Here is a 22,839-nt window from a genome sequence, read left to right on the forward strand (position 1 = left end):
GGTTGGGAGAGTGCAGATGCTCTCACAGAGCCTGGGGGAAACTCTGACATTTCTATCGGTACGCCCTATCAGGGGTCACCTGCAAAACCTGTGCATAAAAGTCCTAGTCTAGCGAGCCCATCAAATGGGTCGGTAGGCCAGGCACCCTTAAGGTCAAGTCCTGGTCTATCCAGTCAGGCAGGGAAGCTGTCAGACCAGGCACCCCCCCCAATCCTGCGTAGGTCCCAATGGGTTAAGGCCCCTCCTAAACACCTAGATGAGTATGTAAGGTTCTTGTCAGCATAAGAACAGTACAAGTCTATGGTGAGGAGATGGAACCTATATGGGTAACAATTGAACCTGCGAAGCACACATTAGAGAGTGGCAAACAAGTTGTAGTAGAAGGGAGTATCTGTAGGATGGAAAAAAATATTATTTTTTTATATATATTATTTTATATTCTTGTATGGATTGTAAGAACAAGTACCATGTGGTTCTAGCTAACAGGGGAGGGGTGTTGTGTCCTGAGCCTGCAAATGCAGGCTGGGGATATTGCAAGGTTCCCGGGCAATTGCAAAAGCTGCCCGGGACCAGACTGAGTGGTGCTGGCCAAGCGCGCATGCGCAAGGCGCAAAAAGTGCCTAGTGATGTTGCCATCTTGTCCGGGGAATTGGGACGTATAAAAGGAGGCCTGAGTGCCTTTGCTTGTTGTTGTTGGAGTTTGAAATAAACACAATAAAGAGCTGTTCCAGAAACATGTGTATTCTTCATTCGCCATCGCTCCCAGGACTTAACACTTATAACTTCATTGCAAGAGAGAAAGCAGTCTGCCTATAACAATGGTCGTTGTTAGTTTGGATACTGGATTATTTATGAGAGTCATAGCCTATATAAAAAATGATTGAAATAACCTAAAACCACAGTTTGAAGCCATTTAGGTTTAGCAGATTGGAGTTATCTGCCAGTGAAATATTACCGTACTAGATTTTGAGAGACGATATATAGTTTTCAGAGGTAGAACACATTTAGTTCTCAAATTCAATTCTGGAAAATACCTAACTAAAATTCTAAAGTTATGTAGATCAATTTTCTGATTTGTATAAGGTTATTTCCTATGTTCTTGTGATTTTCACCAGATGCACATTCCGGCATACCCTTGTAAAAGTTATTTTTAAGCATTACTGTTGAATATTCATTTCAAAAAGGAAAATAAAACTCTAGTTGCATACTAAACTATGAAACCAGACAACAGTCTGTAGACGACAGAGAAAGAATTATTCAGTGATTAAATTTGGAAATAATTTGGTTTTGTTTACAGACACTGCACAAACCAAAAGAGAGATTCAATTTGTTGAATAAACCATTCTGGTGAATTATTCACATGACTGTAATCACAAGTAATAACATTAAGCCTGAAGAAGGTGGGTGGAGGAATGCCCACACAGCACAACTTGCAAAAACTTCATTAAACACATTACAATTCAATTCAAAAACAATGAGGCTTTGCCAAGGAGTTCACTCATGAGGAGCTGATTTGGCAAACATTATCAAGGGATCTTTACAAATTGGTTGAATCAGGGAGATTGACACAGATCGGTGGGCTATGCTTATAAAAACCTCTCTGTGCATTAACTTCATTACCTTGGCTACTGATATTTTTTACCTTCTTCTGCTGCTATATAGATAGAAGAAAAGAAATATAGATAGATAAGAATGATAGATATTTTTGGGTAGACCAATACTACCAAAGATTTTGATTAATTACTATTATTTTTATCATCATTTCTGTGGCTTCATTAATGAGCATGATCTTTTTAAAAACACAAAGAATCCAAAGGAATCCAAAGTTCAGCCTACTAACAAAGAATTGGAAAGAAAAGCAGGGACAGGAACATACTGCAAATGACCAAAGTCAAGCTACAGTCTTACACTAGTGCAGGTATGGGGGACATGAGGTTGCTTAGTGTTGCTAAGCTACAATTCACCAAATACCCCACAGTTTAACATATTGACTAGGAATGTAGTGTAGCAACAAAATGAAATATAATAGGACATCTTCTTCTTCAATAGAACACCAGAACTAGGAATGAGCCAGAAGTTTTAGAGAAAAGGCAGGTTCAACTTCAAACTGCTAAATCAGGGCAAATCCATTTTTAAGGGGGAAAAGCAGAAAACATTGGTTATTAAATCTTCAAATATATATATATAAAAAGCAATGAGAGGAAAATCTTAGCTTTGCCATACCAGTGAAATCACAGTATCACTGCTATGCCTGTTTTAGGCTTCAAATGCCAAATACGACCATGGTTAGTGTGAGCTCAAATAGTGAGAAATTTGATTTAGTGTGAATTACAGTACAGATTGATACCAGGTCACATTTAATACAAACCCAAATTCAGTTAGAGAAACACCCAAGTGGATTTTTAGATGCTCATTACTGTGTGTGAAAAAATGGAGAAGAGTAAGGTTCCATTTTAAGAAAGCTCGGAAAAAGAAGAGTCTTATTTTGAAGGACTACAGCAGAGAGAGCAGGTATCCTTTGTATATGGATTTATCCTCTTTTATATAGTGTTTCATTAATAAACATAAAAACTATGTTTAAAATTTTTATTGGCATATTGGCATTGAGCTGGAACCAGTTACCCTCCTTTCCATCAAAATGGAATCATTTCTATCTATTTGAATAATGTGAATTTGAATAATGTGACTAGTTCATGGGATTCATTAACCACACGACCCGAGACCTACTGTTTACATTTTAAAACAATACAGTAATCCTTGACTGATGGTCACAATTGAGCCCAAATGTTCTATTGCTAAGCAAGACAGTTGTTAAATGGGTTTTGCCTCATTTTACAACCATTTTTGAAATAGTTGTTAAGTGAATCACTGTGATTGTTAAGTTAGCAACATGGTTGTTGAGTGAATCTGGCTTTGCTTGTCACAAAAGGTGATCACATAATCCAGGGACACCGCAACTGTCATAAATACGAGCTAGTTGCCAAACACTGAATTTTGATCATGTGACCGTGGGGATGCTGCAATGGATGTAAATGTGAAAAACTTTCATTAGTCACTTTTTTTTCAGTGCCATTGTAACTTTAAATGGTCACTGAACAAATGGTTGTAAGTCAAGGACTACCTGTATTTAAAAATCTCCAGCTTGCATTAGTTGATAGTTACATCCACAAGGTTGATGTTCCTGTATAAAGTTTGTTTCTAAAATAATCAGAAAAAAATAATAATATTTAAAAAACAACATTGAAGGAATAGGTCAACATTTGAAAGGAGTGAAAAAAAACCCCACATATATTCTTGGAATTTAAGATGCAGCTAAGGAAAAGTGAAGTCTGGAATAAAAATTACAGAAGTGTGACAATTACCTGAATTAATATAGGCTAACATTATTAAAGCTTTGTTTGAAAATTAGATTATAAGGAACAGATTTACACTTTTGTGCAGTTTGCTTTTCACTTCAATGGTCATGAGCACTGCCTAGCTGCATCAAGTGCTTAACCAACTATGAGACCAAATGAATCCAGTTTAGGGAATGAATTATCATCTAGTATCCTGAATTTTCTTAGACCAGTTGTTTTAATTTCACGACTGCAGCTCATACATGCATTATTGCATTTTCGTTTTGCTTAATGTGAGGAAAGCTCATTGGACCTGAAGTCTTCCCAAATTAATGCTAAAGAAGCATTCAACTTTATATATCCAGAGCCAGCATATTTTAGCCCATTCAGCTGCAGTGGCCTAACTTCATGATGACACAGTAAAGAATAATCTAATACCAAAACAAAAATGCTAAAGATACAGAAATCAGTTTAAAATGATTCCATGTCAGTGTTCCAGGCACCCACATGTTTCATTCAATCTTTTTTCCATGATTTTAACAGAAATGAATATGCAAAACATCCAGTATAAGCCTGAGACATTGTTGTTAGGAATTCTTGAAAATAATGTTAGTAAAGAAGATATATATTTATTCACTCATGTGGTTACAACAGCAAGAATTGTATTCGTTCAAAATTGGAAAGCTACGGCTATATCTAGTGAGGGAATCTTAATTCATAAAATTATGCACTGCGCAGAATTAGATAGGTTAACTAAGAGACTCAAAAATCAGGATGAAACGGATTTTTACCAAATTTGAGATAAATTTTATAAATGGTGGGGGAAAAAATATGGTAGTCATTGTAATGAGATAAGTTAAGATTGAGATTAGAGTGATGTTATTGTAAAGGTGTTTTTTTTTCTTATATTAGTAGTTAATTGTGAATATGAACTGTGATGTATGTCAAATCTGATTTACCATGTTCAATGTTTTTAATTTTTGTTATTCAATAAAATTTTATTTTAAAAAAAGAATAATCTAATACCAAAACCAAAATGCTAAAGATACAGAAATCAGTTTAAAATGATTCCATGTCAGTGTTCCAGGCACCCACATGTTTCATTCAATCTTTTTTCCATGATTTTAACAGAAATGAATATGCAAAACATCCAGTATAAGCCTGAGACATTGTTGTTAGGAATTCTTGAAAATAATGTTAGTAAAGAAGATATATATTTATTCACTCATGAGGTTACAGCGGCAAGAATTGTATTCGCTCAAAATTGGAAAGCTATGGCTATACCTAGTGAGGAAATCTTAATTCATAAAATTATGCACTGCGCAGAATTAGATAGGTTAACTAAGAGACTCAAAAATCAGGATGAAACGGATTTTTACCAAATTTGGATAAATTTTATAGATGGTGGGGGAAAAAATATGGTAGTCATTGTAATGAGATAAGTTAAGATTGAGATTAGAGTGATGTTATTGTAAAGGTTTTTTTTTCTTATATTAGTAGTTAATTGTGAATATGAACTGTGATGTATGTCAAATCTGATTTACCATGTTCAATGTTTTTAATTTTTGTTATTCAATAAAATTTTATTTTAAAAAAAGAATAATCTAATACCAAAACCAAAATGCTAAAGATACAGAAATCAGTTTAAAATGATTCCATGTCAGTGTTGCAGGCACCCACACGTTTCATTCAATCTTTTTTCCATGATTTTATTGAAATGAAACCACTGATAAATCTATATCAATACAAAGCTTTTCTTAAAGCAAATGTTTACATTTCTCCCAGATATTATTACTGTTAAAAGTCACCTTTGATTCTAATTATTTTTTAAAATGCAAATGCCCCCAATATATATTTACTTTAAATACAGCCTTTGAAAATATACATTTTGGGGGGAGAATTATTTTTTTTTTCAAAAAAGCAAAACCTTTGAATACTTGAGTTAATAATGACAGGTACTAGACAAGGGTCTAGAACAACTCGCTGTGGCTGATTTGCTACAGCTGTCTCTCTGCAGCCATTCACCCTGGCCAAATATTGAACAAATGGTAGAATAGAATCATTAAAGAAAGAATGCTTAAGGGGACAAAATGAAATGTGAATGACAAAAATTAAAATGGCAGATAACAGTATAATTATCTCGCATTGTGTTATCCTGCACTGAATTGTCCTGTGGCAAGTTGTTCCATGGCGAATTAGCCATATCAAGTTGTTCTGCATCAAGTTGGTCCGGGTGAGTTGGCCAGGTGAAAGACAGCTATGGCAAATTGTCCCATTCCAACTAGAATAATCTATGTTTTGTCACTCTTAAGTAATACAATGGACTTTATTTTAGAGAACCCTCCATTTTTCTCTTAAAAATATCCTTGGGTGGTAAATTTCTTTTTTTATCTTTGTATACGCATACCCATCATGACTTATTTCCTTAATATACTATGTAATAGAGACTTGGGTAGCCTAATCTCCTTCCCTTTCTCCACCTCTTTACCATATAGCACCCTGGGTTATCTCAGTTTATTCACAGTGAACATTTCATACGCAGATGCAAGATGGATTCGACATGATGAAGACTATGTTGCAATGGCCTGGAAATGTTACAGAAAGCTTGGTTGATGATTTTGCCTATTGGGAGATGTTGTTCTTTCCAGTATTCTTGCATATAAATAGAAGAGGATGGAGACTCTAACAACATAATGGAATGAGTGAAAGGAAAGAGATGGGAAGTGAAGGAATGGAGTGCCATATTGGGAACAGAAAGTAAGATGTAGAATAATTACAGTAAGGAAGTAATACAATACCTCCCCACCCTTGAAAGAGATTTGAATCTGCTACCTGATTCGCTTCTCTAAATAGAGAACCTGGCCTCCAAAGTAAAAAACAAGGTTTCCACTTATGAATTAAGAAGTCAATTACTGCTTCTAATATATTTATTCAAAATAACCACTAATGTATAGCTTTGCCAAGGAGAACAAAACAATCACTCATTCACTCACTTCTCAAGAGGGACATGGGTAAGACTCTGAGGACATGAAGAGAAGAAAGTAAAATCATTATTTTAATATCACTACAGTATCTTGGTTTCTTTTTGGGGGTCGGGGGAAAGATTCTTCTACATGTAGCCTTAACTGTTTGTCTCTGGTGGATTAAAAAAAAGTTTGAAATGAAGCAGATTTTTTTAAAAGCAAAAATTTGTATTAATTCTTCTCCCACTTTGACTATGGTGATGACTGGGTCTTATTCAGATACTGGTTAGAATGGTCCAACTGGTAATTTGCCAGATTTTTTTTAATCTCTTGTACTAATGACAAAAAAGAAATATTAGTGATTACTTTCTTTCTCTGGGCAGGCCTTCTAGGACATTTGCTTCCAGCAGGACTAGGAAGTGGATCCACCTCAGAATCACCAAATTTGATCTTGCACCCTTTGATGCAGTTGCATTTGTGTAAAAGTAGCCCTTGGCTATTCATTTATATCCAGCCACAACTTTGCAATAAAAGAGGTTTTTTTTTAAAAAAAAATATTCAACTGAGTACACTTCCCTTTTTCCCAATTCCCATCTAGTCAATTCAGGAAAGTACAAAAGATAAATGATAGATAGGCAGGTGGACAAAAGAGGATGAGAAGTTAATAACAAAACAGAGACATGGAGTGATAAAGAATGCTGTTACTGCAGTGCCAGCTTTTCCTCCCTCATAGATTAGATCTATGCCAGTTGAAGTATTGACTTAAATAAATTGGGGGATGGGAGTAGGGTTGGAGATGACAAATCTGTAGCTCAACAGTTCTGGTGGACAGAAATCAGGCTTCTTAGAAGAAATATACAGTATAATGAAAGTTGTGGCAAATTATTGGCTGTTCTCTCTAGCTATGTCCATGCTAAACTTGAGTAAAGCCTGGGAAAGCTCACCCAGAGAATTTTTAGATTTTGATTTAACAAAGAGATAGAACCAACACTTCTTATCCTTGCTACAATCAGCTCACAGATTCTTCTGTAACAGTTCTCCAATAAATGTTATCATTTATTAGTCCCACCTCACAGGAAGGCTTTTACATTGGTATATGTGAATGCTCTCCTTAGTTGTACTGTTGGGCAAATAGAATTTTGTGTTTGTGTACTTGCTCAGATTGTGGAATTGTGTATCCACTTAGCATGAATACAGTAGTGCAGATATTTCTGAAATATCCTATCATTTTTGCAGGACATAATTAATCTCCCCTCCAATTACAAACTATTAACACTATTTTCATAATAAAAAAAATTATGTGCTAACTACTATATAACCAAGCTCGGGTAGCCTTCAGGACTCTACCCAAAGTTATTATGAACATTAAATATTGCTTCTCCTGGTATATCTTGTGCAGACTTTTAGTTGATGCTGTATAATATCTTCTTTAACTTCTGTGCATTCCATTTTAAAATCTTATTTTATGAATGTCCCAACGGTGTTTTTTCAAAAGGTAACTGGACTTTGTTTTTCCTTGAAGACATTTTGCTTTTCATCCATGAAGCTTCTTCAATTCTTATCTGATTAATTGAATAGAATAGAGCTGGGAGGGACCTTGGAGGTCTTCTAGTCCAGCCCACTGCTCAAGCAGGAGAATCTATATTATTTCAGACAAGTGACTGTCTAGTCTTTTCTTAAAAATCTCCAGTGATGGAGTGCCCACAATTTCTGAAAGTAAGCTGTTCCACTGGTTAAATATCCTCACTATTAGAAGTTTCTCCTTAATTCCGGGTTGTTTCTCTCTTTGATCAGTTTCCAACCATTGTTTCTTGTCTTTCCCTCTGATGCTTTGGAGAATAGTTTGACACCTTCTTCTTTGTGGCAGCCCCTCAGATACTGGAATACTGCTACCATGTCACCCCTATTTCTTCTTATCTTTAGACTAGCCAAACTCAAGTCCTGCAGCCATTCTTCATATATTTTAGTCTCCAGGCTTGTGATCATTTTAGTTGCTCTTCTCTGAACTTTTTCCAAGGTCTCAACATCTTTTTTGTAGTACAGTGAGCAAAACTGGTTGTAGTATTTCAGGTGTGGTTTTATAAAGCGGTACTAATACTTCGCCTGATCTTGATTATCAAAGAATGAAGCTCTTATCTTATAAAGCTCCTTTCTTTCATTTTCTTTAATTTTGCTTTAGAAAATCTTTAGTGGTAAAGTGGTTATCACATTTGCTAACATGAAGATTTCCTATTTGAAACTGGACAGAAACAAAAATAACAATAACTTGGATTTTTGTTTTATTTAATCAGTCTACTGGTGGACTGCTAGGCTGGTTTCCTTCCTTCCTTCCTTCCTTCCTTCCTTCCTTCCTTCCTTCCTTCCTTCCTTCCTTCCTTCCTTCCTTCCTTCCTTCCTTCCTTCCTTCCTCTTAGCCATTTAGTTAATTTGGAAACTAAAGTAAAATTTGCTAGTTACCTCTTCTATCACAAGTGAGATAGAAAAGATGAAAGTCCACGAATGAAAACAACTGCAATTGGAATGGAGACATTGGTTTGCAAGGCAGTAAAGCACAGCTGATGAATTGTTCATCCCTTCTTCCATAGAAGACACTAATTTGGTGATGCAGGGAAATAGAGATTGCATTTACTGCAGACTTGAGTGGATTGACAATGACATCAATGACAATGATGATCCCAGAAACTGAAACAGACAGGAAATATGGATCTGCTCTGAGACAGACAGGAAGGTTGTTCAATAGTAAATTAGCATTTTGCTTAAAGCAAAGATTCAGTCCCTGGTATATTCAGTTAGGGTTGGAAAGAAGCCCAACTGGTGACTGGTGCTTCTCGGTCTATACTGCCTGTACTGTATAATACAGAGCTATGTTTTAACTCAGTGTAAAGCATCTTTCTATGTCCTATTTCAGATGAATGAGAATATGAACACTTAGCAACCATGAAAACAATTCTAATTTTTCCAAAGAACGCTGCAGGTAATTTACTTGCTTCCAGCTGTTGTTGTTGGCCAGTAAGCCAACTTCTTCCTTGGTGATACAAGAACTAAAATTGCTATATGTCCAAATGTGTACCCACAAGCTTTGTTTCCTAGTAATGTTCAGACTACATTCCTAAAGAAGATTTTTAGATCTGTGTTGAAGCTTTGGACATTAAATCTATCAACTAATTTTGCCTGCTGAATAATCTGCCCTTGCCTCACTGGCAATAAACCTGCCAGCATTCACAACACTAAGCAGATTTAGGAAAGGAGAGATGACCTTTATTTTGCCAACACTGACAGAAGTCTTAGACCTTTTTCATTTTGCTATTAATTAACTATTGATTTATTGTTGGCTAGACTATATTGTTCTCATGCTTCTTCCACTTATTTATATATTTAATGTGGATTAAATTAATCCTTTCCTCATTTTCCTCACCTTTTTTTCACATGATAATAACTCTCAGAAAAAAAAAATATCACCATCTTTAGGTAAGTCAGTGAGAAGTGAATATTGACTTCCCCTTGCTTCCAGTAAAATATAAAATATGTCTCAAAAGTTAACATAGGAAAGTGTGCAGTGACAGTTTCCCATGAAAGGAGACAGGCAGACTTTCCCACAAAAACTTTCCCCAAGAACCAGTTTGGTGTCATGCTACAGGGGTTGGCCTAAAGACCAAGAGACTGTGAGTTCAAGTTCTGCCTTAGTCATGAAAACTGGTGGATGACTTTGGACCAGTCACCCTCTCTCAGCCCAATCCACTGTACAGGATGGCTGTTGTGGGGAAAATAGGAGGAATGAGTATTGGTATGTTTGCCACATTGAGTCATATATGAAAAAAAAGGCAAGATAAAAATATAAAAAAAACAATGAGAGAGAAATATGTGGATTATAGCAATAGAACTTAGGTTATATATAAGTGTGTGTGTGTGTGTGTATATATATATATATATATATTATATATATATATATATATATATATATATATATATATATATATATATATATATATATATATACTCGGAAGGATGGAAATTTGAGTCAATCTTGAGACAGTGAGGCTCAAACTCCTGGCAGTGAGCTGCAATTCCGCATTCTAACCACTGTGCTACCAGGACAGTCCCTATCCTTATTCTGTTGTTGTAATCAAAGCAGCTGTACACTTCAGCAGTGTAGCCAGCAAAAGCCACAGGTCGAGTCAGGAGTTCCCCAGTTCTGATTAACTGATCCTTGGTGGATTGTTCAACATTGTTTGGAAGGATGCTTTCCATTTCAAAACATTCAAATTATCCTTTCATCTTTCCTGTCCAACATGCTGCTACTGTTAAAAATCTGGTACACAAGTTCTCCTTTATCACCTCTTTGTTAAATAGGCATATAGGTAGCAATAGTGGGAATGATACAGAGGCACAAGTATCCCTCCTTCAGTGACCACATTTGCAACCAACAACTTGGTTTTTAAGTCAATCTTGGTTGATACCACTACTATGCTTACTATCTTTCTTTGTTTTATAGACCTGAAATTGTTGTAAATCTGAGGATTGGTCATAAACGTACTTTCCCCTCACCATTGTAACTGTGAACAGTCATTAAATGATGCAGTCAATAAACAAGGACTGCCCATATGTTATAAATGTTATTAGTGGGAATGACAGAGAAGTACTCTCATATTTAGAGCAAACTTTTCTTCATTTTAAACTATTTCTGTACAGGACTGTAAATGAAATACACGTAACAAGATGCCATCATATTGTTTTAGTATCCTTTCTAGGAAAAAAATAAAAATAAAGGCTCACAGCTTCGCATTAAGAAATCTGAGCTGCTTAAAGGATCTAACAGGCAACAATTCCTGCAAAGTCTGACCTACCTGTAAAGATTAAGGAAGATAAAATATTAGAGGCATCACTTGTTTTCCACACTGATGGTAAAGGTGTCAAAGAGAATGTCCATCTAACAAAGCTAAAGAGATCATCATCAATCCTGATGTATCTAAAGTTCCTATAACCATTTCTAAAGTAAAGCAAGGGCAACTATGAGTTTTGCACTTGTCTCAGTGAGCATTGGTTTGCTTTCAGCAGTGACTTTGATTGCCCAGGCCTTGAAAAAAAATGTTGAAAATTCACTATCTATACTTTTCTTCTGTTGCTGATGAAAGCATTCAATCAAAATGAAAATTCCCCTATTTTTCTGAGCAGGGATTTCAGTTAATGGCGCCTTACCAATTTGACTGCAGCAATTGTTTTATAGTTATCAAGATTCCCTCCTGACTAGAGAACAATTGAAGAAAATGAGGCAGAAATAAGACACAACCTGCAAGAAGGTTAAGAAAGTCTTTAACTTTCTTCTTGTGGAGTAGAAGAAAATAATCAAAGTCCTTTGGGATCAAAGTCAAGGATGGCTATGACAGAAATACAAAACATGAGCAAAGCCTTTTGGTTTTAAATAATTGCAAAATGACAAAGTATAATACATGATGAATCAAATCTTTCCATTAAGCCAACTGCATTAAGGATTTCTGAAACCAGCTACTACTTTTGTAGTCATAGAACATAATTGGAAGGGACCTCCGAGGTCTTCTAATCCAACTCCCTGATCAACGAAGAGACCCTATACCATTCTGGACAAATGGCTGTCCATTCTCTTCTTAAAAGCCTCTAGTGATGGGGCACCCATTAACTTCTGAAGGCAAGCCAATCCATTGGTTAATTGTTTTCACCATTAGGTGATCATTCATTGATTGCTATGATTACTGGATGAGAAATTAATCCACATCTATTTATCCCCATGACAACATTTTTATCAAACCTTGTTAACACTCCTCTCACTTTCACCTACTCCAGCTTGACTTAGTTGATTGTTTAGGAATGTTTTAGGTAGATTTGATGTGGGTTTTCCCCCCCCCCCAAGCAGATGAAGAGCAATATTTTTCTTTCTCTTTCACACACAGAAAAAAGGCAGGAGAGAGAGAGAAGAGAGAGAGAGAGAGAGAGAGAGAGAGAGAGAGAGAGAGAGAGAGAGAGAGAGAGAGAGAGAAAGAAAGAAAATAAAAAGTTAAGTGGGTATGCAAACTATTGAAAAAAATAAGCCCATAGTTCAAAATGGCCTTGACATCATTGAAAAGGCTAAGATGGTTACTATGTTAATTGGAAATAAGAAGCACCAGTCTAGTGCCAGTCCATGCTAAATAAGATAATCAGTACTCAGCAGAACAAAGAATTAGCACTCAGTCAGCACTTGGACTAAGATCAATGTGAAACACTACTAGCCATGAGTAGTGCAGCTAAGGATCAGCTTCTCATTTAGAGCTTTATTGTTGTTGTTAACTGCGAAGTCGTGTCTGACCCATCATGACCCCATGGACAATGTTCCTCCAGGTCTTCCTGTCCTCTACCATCTTCTGGAGTCCATTTAAGTTCACACCTACTGCTTCAGTGACTCCATCCAGCCATCTCATTCTCTGTCGTCCCCTTCTTCTATTGCCCTCAATCTTTCCCAGCATTAGGCCCTTCTCCAGTGAGTCCTTCCTTCAGAGAACTACTAAAAGATATCCAGAGACCCCATCATGGCAATTTTCCTTTCCTCTTATTTTAAAACCTTGTTATCCTACATGATCCCTGTGGAATCTTCCATCTGAACTTGGGACAGTCTAGTTCATACACTGTGCAGATGTTCCTGTATAAAATGCCAACTGCTTGGGTGTGCTGTTCATTGTAGGCTGTTCCTGCCTTCATCTTAAATCCTGCCACTTTGTGTTGGGCTGTCTCTGAGGCCTCTCCACATACTCTGCACCATAGCTTCTATCCACTGCTGTAGACACCTACTTCTGTGCATCTGGTGCTTAGTGCCTTTTCTGATGCTGCTATCTTTTAGTCCAACTCTTCCCACTTCAGCTATCTCTTGATGGTATAACCCATGCAGGTTTTTGTATGGCTTACCCTCTCCTTGATCTTCCTCCCATGAGTGCTGCTGCCTCAGCATTGGGCATTCTCTCAACAGTTCACACCTGCATGGATGTCTCCCCCTCACCCCAAATGTTTTAAACAGAGGATGACAGGCAATAGAAATATCAGCTGTGTGTTTTACAACTAAGGTATTGCCACATGGTTCCCTGAAGCAACTACTACATCCTGCATGGCTAAGCTAAACGTTGCCTACCTGTAATATTCTTGGAAGTCTTTTGAATGGGTGATGGAATGCATTCTGTAAAAATGCAAATTAGCTACGTAGAAAAATTCACCCTTGCTGACTCCCCCACCTGTGTCCTTGCTATAACAAATAAAAGTTGTCTAATGATCCATTTGAAAGATGGCATTCACATTTGATTACCTCACAATGTATGGCTTTATTACCAATCAACCACCCACCATTACACCAAGAAATTCTTCTTTGATTTAGATGAGAAGCAAAAGTTGGCATGCTTCAGTACACCCAACACCCAGATCAACAGCTTTCTCAGCTTAAGCCTTTTAGTGGTACACATTTTTTAAGGAATATGAAGAAGAATGTCTTCAAAAGTAACAGGTATATTTGTGTGTGTGTCACTAAAATAAAACTAACATTCTGCACAAATAGATAAGCCTGGGAAACTGCCCAAGCAATGATCATATTTCAGAACTGTACTGCTGTTCCTTGGAGCCAACAAGCAATGTGTATTCAAACTGTGCAATCAATATGTGGATGCTTACATTATGACCTGGGAGAGCACTCTTGGCAAAGGGGTTAGCATTATCTAAACATCTGTTGAACGATTTTGCAAATGTTAAGCTGATTTTTGCCCATCATTTCTTTTCAGGAAAACAGAAAAAAAAGGTAAAACTACAGGAAAGTAGAACTAATAGATCCCAGAGAGGTCATTGCAGGTTGCCAAAGCCCCTTGTCCATAGTCTTCCTCTTCCTAAAAATTGTTGCCTATTCATTTCCTATCCTTGTGACAAAATCAAGAAGGTGAAAAATCTCTTGTCTTTTCTGGATAATGGAGATTTTGTTTCATTGGTGATAACAAGGGATTGAGCTGTGATGACAAGAGCAAAGAAATGGGAAACCTAAGTCTACACTCATGAGATTAATGCCATTTTTCTGGATTAATATGTGTGACTTTCAGTCAGGAAATGGGAGAAACCCATGCATTTTCCTATGCTGTCTTCTCTTTACTTGGAGTCACAAGATACAAGCACTTGTCATAAATTTTGCAATCCCAAATCACATTCCTAATTGATTTCTTTCTTTCCTCATCAGTTTTAGATATCAGCATGACTTCACCACCACTACAAACTGAGTCATCAGCCCCAGTTATGCAATGCTTTCTCTTTTGTTAAGCACTACTTAACTATGTCTGCAATAGATTCTAATCTTAAATGTCATGTAGGTTAATAACAACATTATATGCTATGGATATAATTTACTTGGACTTCAGTAAGGCATTTGATAAAATATATCACAACCTACTACTTGATAAGATAGAAAAATGTGGGTTAGACAGCATCACCACCAGATGGATCCATAGCTGGCTGACTGGCCGTACTCAGCATGTGGTCTTCAATGAAACCACATATACATGGAGTGTATAGTGGGGTGCCCCAGAGCTCTGTTCTGGGCCCAGCGCTCTTCAACATCTTCATCAACGATTTGGACGAGGGGATAGATGGGGAAATCATCAAATCTGCAGATGACACCAAGCAGGCAGGAATAGCCAACACTCCAGAAGACAGGCTTAGGATACAGGAGGATCTGGACAGACTTGAATACTGGGTGCTATCTAACAAAATGAAATTCAATGGTGAAAAAAGTAAGGTTCTACATTTAGGCAAGAAAAACCAAATGTACAGGTATAGTATAGGGGGTACCTTGATCAATAGTAGTAACTATGAGAGGGACCTCAGAATCCTAGTGGACAATCAATTAAATACGAGCCAGCAGTGTGCTGCAGCTGCCAAAAAGGCCAATATACTGTGCTGGGATGTATTAACAGAGGGATAGAATCAAGATCACGTGAAGTATTAATACCACTTTACAATGCCTTGGTAAGGCCACACTTGGAATACTGCATCCAGTTTTGGTCACCATGATGTAAAAAAGATTTTGAAACTCTAGAAAGAGTACAGAGAAGAGCAACAAAGATGATTAGGGGACTGGAGGCCAAAGCATATAAGGAAAGGCTGCTGGAATTGGGTATGTCTAATTTAGTGAAAAGAAGGACAAGGGAGGACATGATAGCAGTATTCCAATATTTCAGGGGCTGCCACAAAGAAGAGGAAGTCAAGCTATTTTCCAAGGCGTCTGAAGGCAGGACAAGAAGCAACGGATGGAAACTAATCAAAGAGAGAAGCAACCTAGAACTAAGGAGAAACTTCCTGACAGTTAGAACAATTAACCAGTGGAACAACCTGCCTCCAGAAGCAGTGAATGCTCCAACACTGGGGGTTTTTAAGAAGAGACTGGACAGCCATTTGTCTGAAATGGTATAGGGTTTCCTGCCTGAGCAGGGGGTTGGACTAGATGACCTCTAAGGTCTCTTCCAACTTTATTATTATGGATCATCGCACAGTCAGCCAGATGTTCAGACTGGATTTGGCATTTTGTCTACCTATCGAGTCCTTACTCAGGACCTGGAATAGGCAGATGTGGATGTTTGATGGTATTACAGATATCGTCGCAGGATGGAAGCAGTTCCTAGTAAGGCCGCCTTTTGCAATTGACTAATAGCGAATTTGTCAATGCCAATGGTGTTCAAGTGGTGCTCCAGTTGTTTTGGGATTGCACTCAAGGAGCCTATTACTATTGGTACTACCCTTGCTTGCTTTTGCCACAGTCTTTCTATTTCTATTTGTAGTTCTTTGTATTTTGTTATCTTCTCCAGTTCTTTCTCGCCTATTCTGCTGTCTCCAGGCACTGCCACGTCCACTATCCAGACTTTTTTGTCTTTCTTATCGACAATTGTTAAGTCTGGGGTGTTATGTTGCAGGTGCTTGTCTGTTTGAATTCTGAAGTCCCAGAGCAGTTTAATTTTATCATTTTCTATGACTTTCTCTATTTTATGATCCCACCAGTTTTTGCTTACAGGCAAATGATATTTTTTGCAGATCTTCCAATGCACCATTGTTGCTACTTTGTCATGCTGCTGTTTGTAGTCAGTCTGTGCAATCTTTTTGCAACAGCTTACCAAGTGGTCCACTTATTCTTCAGCTTCTCTGCATAGGCGGCACTTACTGTCTGTTGCTGTCTTCTCAATTCTGACTTTGTATGCATTTGTCCTTAAGTCTTGGTCTTGTGCAGCCAGAATTAGTCCCTCGGTCTCTTTCTTCAATTTTCCTGCTCTTAGCCATTGCCAAGTCTTGTTATTATCTGCTTTCCCAGCTATTTTTTTAATGTATTGGCCATGTAGTGCTTTGTCTTCCCATGCATCTATTCTGTTTTTCATTTATTATTATTATTGTTATTGTTATTTGACTTCCAAGCTGTTTTAAACCTCCTATGATCAGAATCTTAGCTATTCCCCTTCTTTCTAATGCAAGCTATCCCAACTTCATCAAAAGGGATGAAAAAGTCCACCAGTGAAATTAGTGCAATCCAAATACTTATAATAGTAAATCCTAATTGTGTATTTCTTAAACAGTACAATTGAATTACTATTGTTATATATTTCCTTCCTCCTGTTTAACAAAAAAGTGGTATGAAGAAAAGGAAGCAGTATAAATCAAATCTAACTGACGTGGTGGGAAGTATATTAAAAAGTGAAATTAGTGTTAAAGTTAACAGGCTAGTATATTAACTTTAGACAGCAAGGGGTAAAAACCCATCATCTATCAGCTGCTTCAAGCTTCAAGTCCAATAATGCCAACCAGCATGAAGAATGGCAAGGAATATTGGGACTTGTACTCCAAAGCAAGCCTCAAAGTTGTAACTTAACGTTCTGCTAAAAAGCTAATCTTGCATGCAAGAGATTGTCTCTCTTCCAATAATTAATTGATCATAACAACCAACTTGTTATGGTTCTTATGGTCAATCTTTCTATGGTTCTGGGGATGATTTTTTTTGGTCTGGAGAAGGCAGAAATATTATAACAGACACTATGCATGTACATAATTGATAGATGAGCCGTTGCATTATTGATATCTGCAGTGGTGCTGCCAGTGTTGAAAAGGGTCTTGGAAAATGGCCTCGGGAAGCTGTATACATATGCCATGCTAGATTCTTCTTCCCTCTCTGTAGAGAGTAATGAGAATGACCTTGACATGGAGAGGGAAAATGTGTTACCAAGGCAACAAGGAGATAAACAGAAGCCCAGGTGAGGAGGGAGACATACAAAAGCAGGCACCCCTAATTCCAGATGAAGGTAAAAGAGCATAAAAGCTTGGCCCTTTTATGACTTGTGGACTTCAGCTCCCAAAATTCCTCAGCCAGGCATGGTGGCTGAGGAATTCTGGGAGTTGAAGTTCACAAGTCATAAAAAGGCCAAGTTTGAAGACCCCTATAAAAGAGGAAAGAGGATGTTTAGACTTGCAATATTGTAGCCAATCTTAGTAAAAGTAAATTTAGATACACATATAATCTATTTCTTGGTCCTGTCTACCTTTAGGGCTGACATCCTCTTATTTTGCTGTGTAGATCATCCCAGTTTAAAGGAGGGAGGGAGGGAGGGAGGAAGGAGGTTGATTTGATGGAAAAATATGGAAGGAAAAAACATGGGAGGGGAAATGCAACTAGCACTAGATTGTCCATCTTTAGGGACATTATTGTGTGAACTGTCTGAATAATCTTCCATCACTCAGTAACCATGAATTTGGACAATGCTGGTTTTGGTATCCCAACAGTGAAGAATATGTTCTCATCTCTATTATCACTATTTCTATTGCTATTGCTATCACATCAAAGTAGATTGTCAATTCAACAAACGTCTATTGGATACTTCTGTCCAATGGTTCATTTATCCTGCCCACTGTTGGTATGTAGCCAGCCTCCTTCTATTAGGCAGAATGCCAATGAGAAAGTCTGAAGTTGCTAGAAAATTTCACATCTAAACAAGTCATATTTAGTTTACACACATGCTCAGTTGTTATAGAAAAGGATATCTGAAAAAATAAACTGCTTTTTTGATATTTTCTTTAAAAAATATTTTAAGAATACGATACTTTAATATACCACAGGCCAACAGTTCACAAATCATGTCCGTATTTAAACTATTTGGAAATAACAGGCTGATAGTTTTCTGCCTAGCTTTATTTGACAATGCATGAGGACAATTCACCTCCAAATTTCTTGCAGATTTCTCCAAAGATTTTAGGAGGTGGGATTCCCCATTTAAATATGAAACATAACAAGACAAACATAATATTATTTTGCCCCTTTGGACCTTCCCATGTAACAAATAGTGATTATTCCTCCTTGAAGTAAAGGTACACATGATAAAATGTTCTAAGAACTAAAGTTAAGTGTTTAAAAATATGGACAAAGAGTCTTTGAGAAAATACTTTGCACAATGAAACACAATAGCTTTTTTTCACCTACTTATTTTCTACTACTTCATCACATAGAAGCTTTCTAGATCTTCTCATAATACTGGCCATATGGAATAATTTGTCAGGTATTAAACTAGGGCAAAATAATTAGGAATGAAAAAGCATTCAAGACCATTTGAGCATGCAGTGTGATAGATATCAGATTTTACAGCTGCCACGGGGGCCTTCATTTTCATTCCTGTCAGTTGGCAGTGAAAGTCTTGTCTAATTTTATAACCTCCTGATTGTTCACACTCTCTCTTCTTGACTAATGTGAATGGCACAGCAGGAAGAGAATAAGGTATCAAAGTTAGTATTAAAAGAAATTCAGATAAGGTCCCATAATGCATCTAAATCTGAATCACAACAGCAACTTGCCATCACAACTTATTGTAATACCTCAGTAGGTAGAATCACAAGAATTTGATTAGAACCGAAAATTTGAATATTTCTTCAAAACCATTGTTTGGAATTTTGTTCTGGGAAAAATCACTAATCATGGGGAAAGACCATGTTCTGTAATAAATAGGACATTTAGATTACTAATTTATGTAGTAAGCTAATTCATATACATGAATAGATACAGGAAGTGGTCTTAGGCTAGAATGGACATTTAGATGTGCGGTTTCATACTTCCCACTTCAGACAACCCACATTCCAATTTTGAGATAATTTTGCAGCATCCAAGACCACCCAGATTTGAGGGCACATGGGGAGTTGTGGAAGGCAAAAAAAGAAAAAGAAAGAAATCCTTCCATGTTCCACTGAGGTGCCAATGGAAATACATTATCCCATCTCCCTAAAACTGATGGCATTTTTGCATCACACTGAAACATCATGAGTTTAGTTTGGTTACTTCTGCAGATGTATGTATGAAGCCAGCCATTCCATTTTGTAAATCAGATTGCATTAGGAACAAGGAAATTTGTTTCACTAACAATTGTCCAAATCAATCATTACTTAATATGATATATGAATCAAAGTGGTCTCTTAGTAGCGTTCTAGGGGCCAAGTAACTGTGCTGGTGGCTATCTCTAAGCCAAACCTACGTTGTAGACTGATTTTGAGGGAGAAAATAAAAAGAAAACATACCCAGATGTGCTGTCTCCTACACCTGAAGATGTTAGGAAATCAGTCTAACATATAATGAATAAATAAAGCCATTTATAACAAAAGCAGCATGTGTTTTCTCCAATGTATATGTACTATAAACTCTTTTCCAACAACCCAAGAGACGGCTCGACACATGGACATCACCAGACGGTCAACACAGAAATCAGATTGTTTTCTGCAGCCAAAGATGGAGAAGCTCTATACAGTCAGTAAAAACAAGACCAGGAGCTGACTGAGGCTCAGATCATGAGCTTCTTGTTGCAAAATTTAGGCTTAAATTGAAAAAAGTAGGGAAAAGCACTAGGCCACTCAAGTATGAACTAAATCATATTCCTGATGAATATATAGTAGAGGTGACAAATAGATTTAAGGAATTAGATCTGATAGACAGAGTGCCTGAAGAACTATGGACGGAGGTTCACAACATTGTACAACAGGTAGCAACTAAAACCACCCCAAAGGAAAAAAAAATGCAAGAAAGCAAAATGGCTGTCAAAGGAAGCTTTGCAAATAGCTGAGGAAAGAAGGGAAGCAAAAGGCAAAGGAGAAAGAGAAAGATACACCCAACTGAATGCAGAATTCCAGAGAATAGCTAGAAGAGATAAGAATACCTTCTTAAATGAATAGTGCAAAGAAATAGAAGAAAACAACAGAATAGGGAGGACCAGAGATCTCTTCAAGAAAATTGGAGATACGAAGGGAATATTTCATGCAAAGATGGTCATGATAAAAGACCATAATGGCAGGGACCTAACAGAGGCAGAAGAGATTAAGAAGAGGTGGCAAAATTACACAGAAGAACTATACAAAATCGAGCTTAATGTCCCAGATAACCACAATCGGGTGGTCACTGACCTCGAGCCAGACATCCTAGAATGTGAAGTGAAATGGGCCTTAGGAAATCTGAGCAACAACAAAGCTAGTGGAGGTGACAGTATTCCAGCTTTGCTATTCAAAATCTTAAAAGACGATGCATAAAAGTGCTACACTCAATTTGCCAGCAAATTTGGAAATCTCAACAGTGGCCACAGGATTGGAAAAGGTCAGTTTACATTCCAATTCCAAAGAAAGGCAATGCCAAAGAATGTTCAAACTATTGCACCATTGCACTCATTTCACATGTAGTAAAGTTATGCTTAAAATCCTACAAGCTAGACTCCAGCAGTATGTGGATCGAGAACTACCAGAAGTACAGGCAGGATTTCGAAGAGGCAGAGGAACTAGAGATCAAATTGCCAACATATGCTGGATCATGGAGAAAGCTAGGGAGTTCCAGAAAAACATCTACTTCTGCTTCATTGACTATGCCAAAGCCTGTGATTGTGTGGATCACAACAAATTGTGGAAAGTTCTTAAAGAGATGGGAGTACCAGACCATCTTATTTGTCTCTTGAGAAACCTATATGCCGGTCAAGAAGTAACAGTGAGAACTGGACACGGAACCACTGATTGGTTCAAAATTGGGAAAGGAGTCCGGCAAGGCTGTATACTGTCGCCCTGCCTATTTAATTTACATGCAGAGCACATCATGAGAAAGACAGGGCCAGATGAATCAAAAGTTGGAATTAAGATTGCTGAGAGAAATATCAACAACCTAAGATATGCAGATGATACCACTCTAATGGCGGAAAGTGAAGAGGAACTAAAGAGCCTCTTGATATGGATGAAGAAGGAAAGTGCAAAAGTTGGCTTGAAACTCAACATTAAGAAAACCAAAAGCATGGCATCCAGCCCTCTCAATTCCTGGCGAATAGTTGGGGAAGAAATGGAGGTAGTGACAGATTTTATTTTCCTGGGCTCCAAGATCACCTCAGATGGGGATCAGGCAGCCAAGAAATTAAAAGACACTTGCTCTTGGGGAGGAAAGCTATGGCAAATCTAGATAGCATACTAAAAAGCAGAGACATCACCCTGCCAACAAAAGTGTGTATAGTCAAGGCCATGGTTTTCCCCGTTGCAATGTATGGCTGTGAAAGTTGGACCATAAAAAGGCTGAGCAACAAAGAATTGAGGCCTTTGAACTATGGTGCTGGAGAAGACTTGCAGAAGTCCCTTGGACTTCAAGGCATTCAAACCGGTCAGTCCTAGAAGAGATCAACCCTGACTGCTCCTTAGAAGGCCAGATCCTGAAGTTGAAACTCAAATACTTTGGCCACCTAATGAGAAGGAAGGACTCACTGGAAAAGGGCCTAATGCTGGGAAAGATTGAGGGCAATAGAAGAGTGGGACGACAGAGAATGAGGTGGCTGGGTGGAGTCACTGAAGCAGTAGGCGTGAACTTAAATGGACTCCAAAAGATGGTAGAGTACAGGAAGACCTGGAGGAACGTTGTCCATGGGGTCATGATGGGTTGGACACGACTTCACAATTAACAACAACAAGAAGTACTGTACATGGTAGAGAAAATGCATGCTGCTTTTGGTTAATTTTATATTAATGATATTGATATATATATAAAATCAGTGGCATGGTCATACTTAGAGAGTTCTTTAAATCTGGACATCCAGCCTGGAACAGAACAGAAAAATGGTTTGTAGGCTCTTCAGGGCAAGTATTATTTTTTATTTTGCTTAGGCTATTTTAAAAAGGGTGATGATTCTTCGTGGCACTTCATGAAAAACAATATGAAGTAGAGCAAAGTCATCTAGAAATAGATAAGGTAAAATGCACATACCAGTTTAATTGCTATATATGACATTAGTCCTACGTCAACTGCATTATTTACTTTTTTGTCTCTGGAGCAAAATTTAAGAAGCTAATTGTCTCCATTAAGACTTAAATTGCTCTTAGCACAATTATTTGAAGTTTTATTTGATTGTATTAACTCCTTGAGCCACTTTGGTGCATGGACATCAAGCTAGAAAGCAGGAGGTGATGAGTTCTAATCCCACTTTAGGTACGAAGCAAACTGGAGAATTTTGGGCTAGTCCCTCTCTGAGCCCTAGGAAGCAGGCAAT

Source organism: Crotalus tigris, unplaced genomic scaffold, assembly GCF_016545835.1.
Source record: "Crotalus tigris isolate CLP2741 ecotype Arizona unplaced genomic scaffold, ASM1654583v1 scf7180000024372.1857965, whole genome shotgun sequence".
NCBI lineage: Eukaryota > Metazoa > Chordata > Lepidosauria > Squamata > Viperidae > Crotalus > Crotalus tigris.